Below are 12,905 nucleotides of genomic sequence, written 5' to 3'. Positions count from 1 at the left end.
TTACCAACAGAACCCAATTTGTTTATATTAATGATTGTAACTCAAGTATTGGATCAATAACTTGTGGGGTACCACAAGGCTCTCTCTTGGGCCCGATTCTTTTTATTATTTATATAAATTATTTCATAAATTCATCCTTGGTTCTTTCGTTCCTACACTTTGCTGACGCATCGAGCATTTTTTGCTCACATCTCAATCCTAGAATTTTTCTTGATTCCCTGAATTTTGAATTGCTTTTTGTAGTTGAATGAATACAAGCAAACAAATTGTCCCTGAATCTGAACAAAACTAATTTTATGATTTTCAGCAATAAATATCTAAGCTACCAGGACAATTTCTGGTTAATGACTTACCCTTAACCCAGATAAACTCCACTCAATTTCTTGACCGTTTTATTGCCTGTAAACTAACATGGAATACTCAAATTGATCATTTATGCAAACTGATGTCTAGGAACGTAGGTGTAATAAATAAGTTGAAATCTTTTTTTTTCCATCTCATGTCTTAAAAATATTATATTTAACTCTTTTTTTACCTTATCTAAATTACGGGGTGCTAGCGTGGGGAAATTGTTCAAAAACAAAAATCAATTCGGGGATCCAAAAAAGAGCAATAAGAATAATAAATCTGGCAGATTTCCAGGCACACACTAACGTTTTATTTCTTGCAAATCGTTTCCTGAAAGTACCTGAACTAATACATTTATCTCCTCGCAATTTTCATGTATCAGCTAAGTAAGGATGATTTGCCTCATATATTCCCTCCCATGTTCGCTTTAAATAGTGTCATTCACTCCTATCCCACAAGACAAAGAGACAACTTCCATCTCCCCCCAATCCGGACAGTTTTTGCCCCAAAAGCAATCATATTATATACCGGTCCCTCTTTTTGGAATGGTTTGGATTCGGAGGTTAAGGAAGCACCATCGTTTAATTGCTTTAAACGCAAACGAGTTTTTCTTTTAAGTTCTTACATCTTATATAATTTGTTTGCCCTCCCCACAGTCCTTTTTTCTTCAATGTTAATCTTCATTGTTAATTAATGATGCCTGTTCCGGTGTTTTTAATGTATACATGAACAAACAAGTTACTTTGTGCTATGCTAACTAAATTGCTCGGGTGACTATTGGTATTGGTGCCAATGCATGATTTTGTATAAAAAATGTCCTTATTTCATTGTGTTTTAAATTCTCCCCTCTTAATTAGGTCTTTCTGTACTGCTAGTACTGTTTCTTTTATCTACATTACTTTTTTTCTTCCACGAACCTATATTATACAAGCCCTGCTTTTTAATAGGTTCCTCACATTCTACTTTATCTATTATATAAATTTAGAATCATTGACATGTGCTCATTTATACTACAATTGTAATGTATAATTTGTTATTTTACAATGTATGTTCATATTTTCTGTGAAATGTGGAACATTAAACTTGAAAACTTGAAACTAGTTGCTATAAAATATTATCCTATATATATATATATATATATATATGCACATCAAATGAAAAACTGTTTTGCTTGCCAATATGACAGGCTTGGCAAAGAAATAGGAATATTTTTTTTGTTCTAGGGCAAGAGGGCAAGTTGATACACCCTGTTATGATAAGATTGTCAACTTACATGCAGCAGACTGTCCAATGGTGAGAACGAGAACCGTGGCCAGCACCACCACTGCAACACAATCTATTCTCCACTGCTCCATGATTCAAATGATTAGATGTGTCAGTTCGTCACAGTGTGAATGCACCTTGTCTTGTGATCACTGAATCAAAAAAGGAAAAGTCCATTGGACTTTGGACGTAGTTTCTACTTTGACATAAGCTTTATTTATTCACTACTTTCATTCATGCATGTTCATTTCATTTAGTACATGACCAATTTTACTCCGTGCAATATCTTCGATTCTCATTTACGTCATTCTTATTCCGAGTCATTCATATTGCCTGACTTCACTTGCAAGTGTACAGTTTATACCTCAATAAAATAACGAAAAGGGAATACTATTTTTCAAGTGTTTAATTATTGTCTGTGCACAGGGGCGTCGCTAGACCTTTTCAGTGGGGGTAGGAGGGGTGTAGACAGGGCCGGCGATCGCGGGGGGACGGGGGGACACCTCCCCCCTCAATTTTTTAGAGGGGATCTTCCCTCCCTCAAAATTTGAAAAAGTGCATACAAAAAATGAAAAGCAAATACTGCTAAAGACTGCAACACACTTTTAGGATTTCGAGGGCCCAAGAGTGCTGCGTTTAGACAAATAAAAATGCAAAAATCTTCTCACTCGGTAGCTACGCTCCCTCGCATAATACCCTTCAAAATGTACAAATAAATACCGTGAAAATTGAAGTGTGAAAAAAGTATATTGCTTGTTTTTATACTATAGTTTTGCTAAGGAATGTAGTTTTTTAATACAACAAAACTTTAAAAACTTTGAGGGGGTAGTCACTTCCGTCACCTTCACCCCTCTCATTCACTATGCTCCCTCACACTTGCGTACTGATGGGGGGGGGGGGCATTGAGGGCAGTTGTCCCCCAAATGAAATTCAAATGTGGTTTATTTCTAATTCGATAACAGTGATTTACAAATCTTTTTTAAATGGCATGATTTTTCCCTGGGCTTCCGGGGACTCTGCCCCCTGTTCCCCACCAAGGGCCCTAAGGCGGGCACCTGGTTGCTCATCTGAGCGTAATCAAATGCCTGAGCTTCCAGGGGCTCTGCCGCCTGTACCCCACCAAGGGCCCTAAGGCGGCTCATCTGATCGTAATTTAATGCCTAAAACCCCTGAGCTTCTGGGGGCTCCGCCCCCTGGACCCCACGCCAATAAGTGACCTGCATGCCAGTGTCACAAATAAGGTATAAAAATATGCTCATTTGACCGTAATTAAATGCCTAAAACCCCTGAGCTTCCGGGGGCTTCGCCCCCAGGATGCTCATCTAACCTTAATAAATGCCTTAAACCGCTTAGCTTCATGAGGCTCCGTCCCTTGACACCCGCCGGGGCTTTGCCCCTGGACCCCACGCCAATTTACGCTCCACTTTGTTTTTCTTTGCTCTACCTGATCGTAAATACTTTAGCCCCCCCCCCCCCACTTTGAAAAACGTTCCTAAGGCCTGCGTAACATGTAAGAGTGGTGGTGATGCGGATTTTTTTCTCCCCCCCCCCCCCCCCCGACTACATATACGTTACATTACGGTTTATTTCGTCAAGACTAGTCAGCATCGTAGCTATATATTTGAATGCAGTAGCGTACGCAGGATTTTTTCAAGGGGGGGGGGGGGGGAGGGGTTTAACATTTTTAAATCGGGCCGAAAATTTCGCAACGACTCAGCCAGCCGCTGAATAAGCGGGGGGGGGGGGGGGGGAGGGGGTAAGAAGACACTTTTGGGGGGGGGGGGGTCCCAAAAAAATCGCAACGGCTCAACCAGCCGCTGAGGGGGGTTTGCTCCAAAATACACACAACTAGCGAGTGTTCTTTTCTTTGTTTTGAGCCACCGGTGTACTATACGTATTTGCTGAAGAATTTAACGCCACAGTTTATTTATTTATATATTTAGTTAATATCCAGGAGAATGTATTGTAACACAGACATCAGTATATATAAAGAAACAATACAAAGAAAAAGACAATGGGTACCAGCCAGTGCCTGTGGATTGCCTAAAGGGATTGGAAATCATATCGAGGGCTCTCCTCACTGGCTGGTGCCGAACATAAACATAAGACATAGAAACATAGGCACAAAATTAGAATTTTATTAACGATTAGTAAAGAACGATATAATGATCGTAATAATTTGACATGAGTCAGATTAGCCTATTCTGATTATTTTGAGATAGGGGATGATACAGATCTGGCAACATGATTTTTATTTATGAAAGTGATTGTAGATAATTGCAGACCCTTCTTTTTCAAATGATTAAGTACAACCTCGATGTATTGATTCAGTATTGAATTTGTTATCATTATATTTTATTTTCTACGCTTGTAAACCAACAAGTCATATATATTTGTTATGTTATTTTTAAAACACTTGCTCTGTCTTTTCCATTATACACACAGATTTGCAAAGTAGCCTTTCTTAGGTATGTGATAATTCGATTCAGTACATTAGAATCCAACTTATCGTTAGACACAGTCAACTGCAGGCCAAATATGAAACAGTACATACATGTACTTTATTTGACTAGATTATTGTAATTCCAGTACATTATGGTACATCTCTTAAAGATCTGAACTCCCTTCAACTCCTCCAAAATAAACAGCCCGGCTCTTTTAATTATTGTTAAACCAAACATTGACAATGTCTCCCCTCTCATCAGTGTTCTTCACTGGCTTCGTGTTACTTTATTTCATATAAAAGGAATACATGTGTAAATTCGAGACCAGGTCCATGTTCCCTTTCCGAAACCATGGCACTACATATAAAACAAATACAAACAATGATGAATTACAAATACAAATATATACCAATCATGCATAATTACAATTATATATTAATCATGCATAGCTACAACTATACATTAATCATTGAGCAATATACATTACAATCGTATATCAATCATACATAGTTACAATTATTAATCGTGCCGGCATTAATCATGACAAGGTCGACAACAAGATAAACTTTATTTTAAAAAAAGATCAATTAAGGGAATTATGATTTCCTGAGCATGTGTGTAAAGGCTTGGAGTAGGAAACGATGTAAGAAAATGTGAAAGAGGTGAGAAAGTAGAGGGTACATTATAGGATGGAGATAAAGTGTAAACTAGTGTAAACAAGTCATTTTACTTGGTAAAGACGAGTGGAAGAAAAGGGGAAAGTAGGAGGGGGATCAGGAGAGAAGAAGGGATAAAAGAACAAGCAGATGAAGTACAGGAGGAGGAGGATGGAGAGGTAGGCGAAGAGGAAAGGTTTAGGAAGAATGAGAGAGAGGGGGAGAAGAAGAGGACGAATAAGAAGAAAAAGAAGAAGAAGATGAAATAAGGCAAATAAGAAAAGGAAGAGGAAGAAGAAAGAGAGGAAATGTTGAGGAGAATGAAGTGCTAATTAAAGTTCAAGGCATTTCACATCCCTCCACTGTGATTCTTTTCTTGCATTTAATATGACAAAGGATGACACAACTGCGTACCTACTTTTTTCTGAAAGAAACTATTCGGGCGAAGAGGGGCTGAACATTTCCTGAGTACCCACTTTAGCCGGATGTGTTGTCCCTATTCGCCCCTTGCTCCTATCTCATTGTTTCTTACTTCGGTCACAAGTTCTTTGTACCGGTAGAGCTTTCTCTTGTGAACATCATTGGTATTTGTCTCAAAGGGCACTGTTAATTCGATCAATAGCATTTGTTTCATTGATTCCCAAATAACGACGAGATCTGGGCGTTGAGAAGTTACCAATGTGGGATGGGATGGTTCCGCCCGCAACGGTGAAACCCTGAATATCGTCATAAACTTGTTCGTGAGGGAGGGACTCTTTCACAGTTCGATAAATATACCTAAGAATATTATTTTGCCTCCATTCGTATATTTCAAGAAATGTTGAACAGTTTGCTAGAATGTGGTGAAGAGTGCCAGTTGTGAGTGGGCAAAAAAGGGCAATGAGTTAGTTACGAAGCTAATTAATACCCTCTTGGGTATTATTGATTTCCATGTGAGGTTTTCATCTTCAAGATGCCAAATATGACAACCATAAAGTAAAAGAATTGGACATATTTCGAAATACTGACAGCTGCAAACTGTAGTGTTTTATTATAATGAACTCCGAAATAAGACGACACACTTTCAAGTAGTAACATAAAGATTGAGTATTTCGTCAGGAAGATGCGAACTCTTTATTTTGAGTCCCATCACTTAGAAAATGATGTATAATTGTCAGGGGCGTCGCTAGACCTTTTTTAGTGGGGGGGGGGGGTGTAGAGGCCAACGATTACCGACAAAACTAGCCCCCAATTACCGACAAAATTAAATGTCCCAATATTTACAAATTTAACCCTATATACCCGGGGCCGAAGGCTAAATTGTTTTTCCTACGGACTATCTATAGTACTTTCGTATGCGCAAATGGTCATTTCCCTCGAAGACATAAATATACGAATTATTATTGTTAGTCAGCTCATAGCTATATATTTTAATGCAGGCGCGGAGCTAAGATCTCATTTTAGGGAGGGACGGTGGTGAGCAGGCAAAGCGCGCTCATTAGGGGGTGTGGGTGGTAGGCCTACCGCGCGAAGCACGGAAGGTTAGACGTTTCCTTAAATTATTAGGAAAAGAAGACGATTTATTGTACCGTTCTCGACTATTAAACCTTGTCTGAATGAATTCTCACCCCCCCCCCCCCCCTCCCGCGCGAAGCGCGAAAGCTTTGGCGTTTCATTAAATTATTATAAAAAGAAGACAATTTGCTGTACCGTTCTCGACTGTTAATCTTTGTCTGAATTCAGTTCCCGGCCCGGCCCCCCCCCCCTCCCGCGCGGAAGTTTTGGCGTTTCATTAAATTATAAGAGAAAGTAGACAATTCGTTGAACCGTGCTCGACTCATAATCCTTGTATGAATTCAGTTTTTTCCTCTCTCTCCCGCGCGAAGCGCGGAAGTTTTGACATTTCATTAAATTATTAGAGAAAGCAGACGATTTGTTAAACCGTGCTTGACTCTTAATAATCCCTATTTATCTGAATTCAGTTTCCCCCTCTCGCTCGAGGCGCGGAAGCCTTGACGTTTTCTTAAATTATTAGAGAAAGCAGACGATTGGGTGTACTGTTCTCGACTCTTAATCCTGTCTGAATTCAGTTTCCCCCTTCCCGCGCAAAGCGCGAAAAACTTAGACGTTTGATTTAATTATTATAGAAAGAAGACGATTCGTTGCACCGTTTTCGACTTTTATTAAACCCTATTTATCTGAATTCAGTTTCCCCCTTTCGCGCGAAGCGCGGAAGCTTTGACGTTTCCTTAAATTATAAGTGAAAGTAGACAATTCGTTGAACCGTGCTCGACTCTTAATCCTTGTATGAATTCAGTTTTTTCCTCTCTCTCCCGCGCGAAGCGCGGAAGTTTTGACATTTCATTAAATTATTAGAGAAAGCAGACGATTTGTTAAACCGTGCTTGACTCTTAATAATCCCTATTTATCTGAATTCAGTTTCCCCCTCTCGCTCGAGGCGCGGAAGCCTTGACGTTTTCTTAAATTATTAGAGAAAGCAGACGATTGGGTGTACTGTTCTCGACTCTTAATCCTGTCTGAATTCAGTTTCCCCCTTCCCGCGCAAAGCGCGAAAAACTTAGACGTTTGATTTAATTATTATAGAAAGAAGACGATTCGTTGCACCGTTTTCGACTTTTATTAAACCCTATTTATCTGAATTCAGTTTCCCCCTTTCGCGCGAAGCGCGGAAGCTTTGACGTTTCCTTAAATTATAAGTGAAAGTAGACAATTCGTTGAACCGTGCTCGACTCTTAATCCTTGTATGAATTCAGTTTTTTCCTCTCTCTCTCCCGCGCGAAGCGCGGAAGTTTTGACATTTCATTAAATTATTAGAGAAAGTAGACAATTTGTTAAACCGTGCTTGACTCTTAATCTTTTTCTGAATTCGGTTTACCCCTCCCGCGCAAAGCGCGGAATTTTTGACGTTTCATTAAATTATTAGAGAAAGCAGACGATTCGTTGTACCGTTTTCGACTCTTAATAATCCCTATTTATCTGAATTCAGTTTCCCCCTCTCGCTCGAGGCGCGGAAGCCTTGACATTTTCTTAAATTATTAGAGAAAGCAGACGATTGGGTGTACTGTTCTCGACTCTTAATCCTGTCTGAATTCAGTTTCCCCCTTCCCGCGCAAAGCGCGAAAAACTTAGACGTTTGATTTAATTATTATAGAAAGAAGACGATTCGTTGCACCGTTTTCGACTTTTATTAAACCCTATTTATCTGAATTCAGTTTCCCCCTTTCGCGCGAAGCGCGGAAGCTTTGACGTTTCCTTAAATTATAAGTGAAAGTAGACAATTCGTTGAACCGTGCTCGACTCTTAATCCTTGTATGAATTCAGTTTTTTCCTCTCTCTCTCCCGCGCGAAGCGCGGAAGTTTTGACATTTCATTAAATTATTAGAGAAAGTAGACAATTTGTTAAACCGTGCTTGACTCTTAATCTTTTTCTGAATTCGGTTTACCCCTCCCGCGCAAAGCGCGGAATTTTTGACGTTTCATTAAATTATTAGAGAAAGCAGACGATTCGTTGTACCGTTTTCGACTCTTAATAATCCCTATTTATCTGAATTCAGTTTCCCCCTCTCGCTCGAGGCGCGGAAGCCTTGACATTTTCTTAAATTATTAGAGAAAGCAGACGATTGGGTGTACTGTTCTCGACTCTTAATCCTGTCTGAATTCAGTTTCCCCCTTCCCGCGCAAAGCGCGAAAAACTTAGACGTTTGATTTAATTATTATAGAAAGAAGACGATTCGTTGCACCGTTTTCGACTTTTATAAAACCCTACTTATCTGAATTCAGTTTCCCCCTTTCGCGCGAAGCGCGGAAGCTTTGACGTTTCCTTAAATTATTAGAGAAAGCAGACGATTCGATGTACCGTTTTCGACTCTTATTAAGCCCTATTTATCTGAATTCAATTAAATTCATTCAATATAAACAACAAATTAATTCATTCATAGACTTACACAAACATCACATGCATAATTGCAGCCCTTAAATATCATCTCATCGTCCCTTAAGTTTTAGGTGTGAACAAATGACAACCAACGAGTAGGACTTGGGCAGTGCAACAGTTATCGTATTATTTATCACTCTCAATCAGATGCGTTCACAGTTTTCACCCCTCTTAAAAAATGTTTCTGGAATTCATATAATGATACATGACTTGTAGTGTGTATATATTAATTAAATCTAATGAATTCTTTAATTTTCTCAGCCAAATCCTTTCTCAAATATAAAAATAATAAGAATGTTTACAGGCTTACCTTGAAATAACTGAAGAGACAAACGGTCACTGTAAGTCTTGAACACGCCAGGTCTGGAACTTCAGTCTTCATCTACCCCCCCCCCCCCACACACACACACACTCCGGGGTCGGAGGGACCGCATATGCGCGTTCCTAAAATCTCCAGGAAAGGGGTACTTTTTCGCGCGACAAAATCCGGCCCGAGAATTGTAAAAAAAGGGGGTGTATTTGACTTTTCACCCGGAGATTTCTTTGAAAAGGGGGTGTGTTTTTTTCTCTCTCTCTCTCTTTGGACTCCTAAGAAATGTAAAAAGGGGGTTATAAAATATCTTGAATATCATAGAAAATTGATTAAATCCCGGGATCAAATTCCTGAAATTCCTGCTAGCTTTGAAAGCTCATTCAGGATTATTTCATTTTGAAAAGTAAAAACATTTACCCCCAGTCCCCCTCGATCGACTAGAGCTCACCTGAAATTGGGGGGGGGGTGGGTGGTACATTTAGCAGTGTTCCGGATTATTATTTTTTGTGGGGGGGGGGGTCTCCAAGGCAGGAAAAGCCAGCGAAAAGCCGGCGAAAGGGGGATTCAGAAATGTTGGCAGTCCTGAGATAGGGGGGGGGATGCTTTCAAAGGGAGGGAACGAGCATACGCGTACCCTAAATAACACTGAGTGGGGGGGGGGGGGGTATCTACTGTACATGATTGCACTTTTTAAGCGCTCGCGCGCTGGCGCACTTTACGTCTGGGCTATAATAATATCTTGCAAAATAACGAAAAATGATTCTGAAGTTTATGAAGTGCTTGTTTTTTTCACATTTTTTTCCCTTCTTCTTCTTCCTTTTTTTTTCTCTCTCTTTTTTTATGTTGTAATCTCAGGGGGGATATTTGTACAGGCCATCCCCCCTCCTTCAAGCGAGGGGGGATGCATCCCCCCCCGGGATTTACGCCCCTGTTTATGAGGCATTAACCCCCATTACTGTCAGTTATTACTTAAGTACGTAGGTCCCCTAGTTGAATAGCATAGTAGCACACACATGCATTAGCAGTCACGCAAAACAAACACTCCCCAATTGTCATTCAACAAAATCTAAGAATGCATACTATTATCTAGATCTATTAGGAATAAATCATTGTCAAAATCATTCAATAAATTGAGGTAGATATAATTATTCCACCATTATGACCAACAGTGTACATGTAATTTCATGCAAAACCGAGTTAGGTTCACGATATATCGCAATATAAAAACATTTGTCTCATTGCTTGATCAGTATCAGATATCAGATGATCAGTGAAAGCAATGATCTTTTGTCAAAATGATTGCGATTTTAAAGATACTATGTCCCTTTTGCAGCTAACCTCAAATTCTGTAGAACTTTGCAGGAATTATGAACATGTCACGTTTGTCCTATCTGTGAAATTTAAACGTTAGCAGTGTCCTAATATTCAAATTATGCAAGGAAACCCGTTTACTTGCTAGACTTCACTGTCAGACACTATTGAGTGACTGACTAGCTTTTCTTCTTCTGTGGTAACAAGATACATAAAATGAGCTGTAAAGGGTACATGAGCATTTGTCTACATCAATAACCCACTTCTTGTGATGGCCAAAATTAAACTGAATGAATCTTTGCGCAGCATAAAACGTTTGACCATTCGGTACAATGGTCTGAAAATCAAGACTATTACGTATTGGCTCTATAGATCCTAAGTCGATTTGACAACTAATAGTCATTATTTTTCCACTTGAAGACATTTTCAAGCCCCACCATTTTTAGGGAAGTTCTAAATTAGTATTATCTTTCGAATGCCGTTGGAATTTAACCTTTCATTTTTTGGCCTGCAAATGGGACATAGTACCTTTAATGTCGAATCTGTTTCAAACGATGACCATAATACGCATCCCAGTCGTGACCCTCTGTTACTCGTATTGGTGATGAGTCTCGTATGTATTAGTTTAGAAACATTTATTTAATAATCATAAAAACTTCATATTTATTCATGCCTGAAGTGCAGCGGCAGAGCCAAGTTCCATAATATGATGAGTCTCGTATGTATTAGTTTAGAAACATTTATTTAATAATAATAAAAACCTCATATTTATTCTTGCCTGAAGTGCAGCGGCAGAGCCAAGTTCCATAATATGATGAGTCTCGTATGTATTAGTTTAGAAACATTTATTTAATAATCATAAAAACTTCATATTTATTCATGCCTGAAGTGCAGCGGCAGAGCCAGGTTCCATAATATTTCAACGCTGGAAAAAATAATACCTAAAATGCCGGAAGCTAGAACTTTAAAGTACATGATTGTATCTCGTTTGTTAATGAAGGATTATTATTTATTTTGTTTAAATGATATTTTATTTCCTTCCTCATGAATTCAAATTACAAGAAATTATCACAATAAGTAATATAAAACAAGAATTTTGATACAAGACACTTCATGAATTACATCAATCAATGAACAACATAGAAAAAATCTCAGATTATACATGTTTGTACATTTTTTTTCTTTCATATAACAGTTTATAATCAAAATAACAATAGAGGAAGGTTGCAACCGGTAAATGTATTCTGCCCTCTTCAGTCTAGAAATTGTAAGAACTTCAAGGCTTGCTTGACAAGGAAATGCTTGTTGCATACAATACAATATCATTTAAAGTGGATCTACCGACTGTCCAAACACATACTATTACTCACTGGCGTACTGGTGGGGGGCTTGGGGGCGCCAGCCCCCCCCCCCCCCCAAAAAAAAAAAATTAAAACGTGGTTTATTTCTAATTGGATACCAGTGATTTACAAATGTTGCTGAAATGACATGATTTTCCGGGAATTGACCCCCCAAATAAATTTTAAACGTGGTTTATTTCACACTCGATACCAGTGATTTACAAATGTTGCTGAAATAATATGATTTTCCGGGATTTGACCCCAAAATAAAAATCAAACATCATGGTTTATTTCTTATTTGATACAAATGTTGCTGATTTTCTTTTTTTTTTTAGCAGATATTTCTGCATTTATTGATAAATCAAATATAAAACATTCAAATAACAATAATAGTATATAATATAACTGATTTACATAAAGAGTGACAACTTAAATACACACACATAAAACTGCACATATATATATATATATATAAGGGTGGCACCCTTATAAGAAGAAACATATTCTCAAAGTGGAAAAAGTTCAACGCCGTGCAACTAAACTCCTTCAACCTCTCAGAAGTCTTCAGTACAAGTTAAGGCTAGAGCAACTAAAATTGCCTTCATTATCATACAGACGTCATAGAAGTGACATGCTACAGGTCTATAAGATAATGCATGGAATCGACGACCTCCAGTCAACTAATTTCTTTCATCGTACCACTGTCACAGTAACAAGAGGTCACCAGTTTAAACTACAAAAGAAACATGTAAAATCTAAATTGAGGCAGAGCTCTTTTTCACAGAGAGAAGTAAACGAATGGAATGGTCTCCCATCATATGTAGCAGAAAGTCCATCACTCAATTCTTTCAAATCAAATCTTGACAAGTACTGGTCACTGAAGAAGGACAAGTTTAATCCTGATGAACTATTCAACTGTCCATGTTCATCCGTAACTGCACAACGCCAAATTCAAGAGTAACCCACTAGCAGACACCGAGGGGCAAATAAGTTTTGTATAACTTTATGCCTACTTCCAAGGTATGATTCCAAGGTATGATATAATTGAAATCTTGAAAGTATGGATGTAAGTAAAAATAATCAAGATAAATGCAAAAGCCAACTATCATAATCAAAATAGCCATACAAAAAAATCGCCTCGCCGCTATGCGGCTGGTGGACGAAGCTCTACATCGTCATTGGGTCAAATTGTTTAACTGTTACTTGATTTAAAAAGACGTTATCATGCCCTGCTTTTTATGGTCTCCATTGTGCTAGTAGATGCCAGGAAAACATCACTTACGGGGGTTCAAATTA

This window comes from Strongylocentrotus purpuratus, unplaced genomic scaffold (genome assembly GCF_000002235.5).
Source record: "Strongylocentrotus purpuratus isolate Spur 01 unplaced genomic scaffold, Spur_5.0 spur5_scaffold_3, whole genome shotgun sequence".
Lineage (NCBI taxonomy): Eukaryota > Metazoa > Echinodermata > Echinoidea > Camarodonta > Strongylocentrotidae > Strongylocentrotus > Strongylocentrotus purpuratus.
Note: the sequence above shows the minus strand (reverse complement) of the source record.